Source organism: Phalaenopsis equestris, unplaced genomic scaffold (genome assembly GCF_001263595.1).
Source record: "Phalaenopsis equestris unplaced genomic scaffold, ASM126359v1 Scaffold000935, whole genome shotgun sequence".
Lineage (NCBI taxonomy): Eukaryota > Viridiplantae > Streptophyta > Magnoliopsida > Asparagales > Orchidaceae > Phalaenopsis > Phalaenopsis equestris.
Genome location: NW_018165374.1, coordinates 1 through 2898, shown reverse-complemented (window position 1 = coordinate 2898; position 2898 = coordinate 1).

Genomic DNA, 2898 nt, shown 5'->3' with positions numbered 1-2898 from the left:
CACACAGATGAAAAAGAAATAAACGGTGATGACTCTAGAAGTTCTTACGTGGAAAACCCGTAAAGGGGAAAACCGCGGGGTCTGGCCCAGTTGCGGAAATCAACTATTGAATTGATGATTATAGAAATCTCTTATCTCACAGACGGAAAAATAGTGACTATATTTTTCATATTACAATGTTGACTGATGGTTGGCAGAGGTCGATGACAGTCGACGACGATTGACGGTGGTTGACGACATAGGTTGGCGGTGGTCTACGACGGTCGGGGGTGGTCTACGACGGCCGGCGATGGTCTTCGGCGGACGGTGATGGTCGACGACAATTGACGGTGGTCGACGACGGAGGTCAACAGTGGTCGACGACTATCGACGGTGATGCTGAGTTGCAGCTCTTCTCAAGGTCTCAGGCTCTCTCCCTAGACTTCAACTTCCCTCATGTGAGAGGTGGGGGTTTATTTATAGTGTTATGGGTGTAATTAATATAGGAATATGAATCATTTTGATCGGACGGTCCGGAGGGCTTACCTCGATCATACAACATTTAATAGACATTTGAGTGCTTTAATGATGTCAGAATTGAGTGATCTTGGGCTCGTTGGATTCGTCTTGTCGAGCCGCTCGATTCGAGTATAAACTTGTCATATTCGACAGCCATTTGACCTTTCAAATGTGTCCGAAAATATTCTAAATGTGATTCAATGACTTGATTTGGGCTTGATTTGACTCAGATTGGACTAATTTTTGTATCATTAGGTCCGTCTTATCGTTAGGTCATCTTATCGAGACGGTCAGTTTGACTTAAGTTTGCTGAAATCGAAGCTCTGAATGAATTTTTATCAAGATCTGAATGCTTCTTGCTCAAAATAACGTCTCGGGATCCATGTCATGTCTTGAGAATCGTGTCGGATGATGAAAATTTGTTGGTGGTGTATCACACATATTTTTATTTTTTAAATAAAACATGGATGAGAGAAAGGGGGAGATAGACAAAGTTAAAAAATTTATGTATTTTAAAAATAATTAACACGTCATAATTGCCTTCGACTGTAGCTCGGCTCCGTTGTTGAAAAAAAAATATTCCATCCGGACGTTCGTACGTCCGGTTTGCCAACCTTCATACACCACGTTGCCCGCCAAGGAGGTGTATGACGACGCGACGTACGGTGGTTGACAGTTCGGACCTGCAATGCCTAGATGAAATATTTCACCACTAGCTACTGTCACGGACAAAAAGTCCCACATCGACTAGGTGTAGGGCCGAAAAAAACAGTATTTAAGTCATGGGCTGCCCATCACCCCTAAGAGCTCTTCTGGGAGGTGACAAGTGATATCAGAACAGTTTACTGCCTACCGGGTGTGTGGACTCTCCATGATCCAGTGGGACCCTAATCCAGTGAGACCCTTGGTTGAGCCGATCTGTGACGAGGGCGTCACGAGATTGTGTTGAGGAGAATGTCACGGACAAAAAGTCTCACATCTGCTAGGTATAAGACCAAAAAGCAGTATTTAAGTATTAGACTATCCACCACCCATAAGAGCTCTTTTGGTAGGTGACACCGCTCACCTCCATTGTTTGTGGTGGAGACATACATTTCTTTTAGTAGGGGCATTAATTGAAATAAATAAATAATATTTTTCATCCGGGCTATGGATCTATAATGGTGGGTACATGAAGATTAAAAATCATAATTTGTAATTTTCATAACAAAATGCTAAATTATGTATCATGTTTGTCAACCTTCCAAAATACTCTACATTTTAAAACTAGTGTATGGAAAGAGCATTTGAAATTTATAGTAGGGGGAAATTGAAATTTTAATCCATTTATAAGAAAATATCAAAGCCCACCAACTTTTATTTAAATAAAAGTTTTAAGTTTTATAAATATCACCTGTTAGATTTTATAAATAATAATATTTGGAAAAATTATTGCATACATACACCGCATGCAGAGATGCATGCGGTGTCTGATCCCGACGGTCAGGATGTAATCAAAATTTTTTTGAAAAAAAAATTTAAAGTGAAGCCCACCGAAATACATCATGACCGTAGACATCCTGACGGTAGATCACCATGATCTACGGTCAGAATCGGACACCGCATGCATCTCTACATGCGATGTATGTATGTAATAATTTTTTCTAATATTTGAGGGGCCAATGTATGTAACTATCCCCATTGTTCAAAAAGGCATTGGATCCCCTTCCTCACTATAGATCTAAGACATAACTAACACTGTATTATGCTTTGATTATTTGCTGGTGTCATGTGATTTTTGTCTTCTTATAACCTCTGGGCAACTGTAGGTGCCTGTAGCCTGCTTTCAGTTGGAAAATAAATTAAGTCTTAAACATGATTATAATGTCATTTAGTGCCACTGGCAGCTGCTTAATTATAAGATAATTATCCCTAATTTAATTATTAAAATTTATTTTATTAATTCAGATTGAATCTAGCAGTTCCCCACATGGAGTGCAATTTGTTATTTTCATTTAAAAAAAAAAATTGTTCACACAGTCAATTATTTATGTATCTTTCATACCATACAAGTCATGTAATTGCTCGTCCAAGAGGTCGCCTTTTTCAAGGAGACGCTCTGGCGAACCAGAGGGGTTCCCAGATACGTCATCTAAAGGATCTACCTTGGGCTCTGCCTCAAGATTCGCTTGAGTTGATCCATATATAAGATCAATTAGAGTATTAACTCCCTCTGAAATCAAACCCGAGGTCTCCTTAATCTGAGCCGGGATATCAGGAGCATGGTGGAAGGAACTTGCCTGACCCACTGAGAATTCATTGAAGTCTGATGATCAACCTTTGTCCTTAAACAAGGCAAGATTCGACGGGGAATGCCCCGGACCACCCTTTATCCACGTAGGGTAAGTTTATCTTACATAA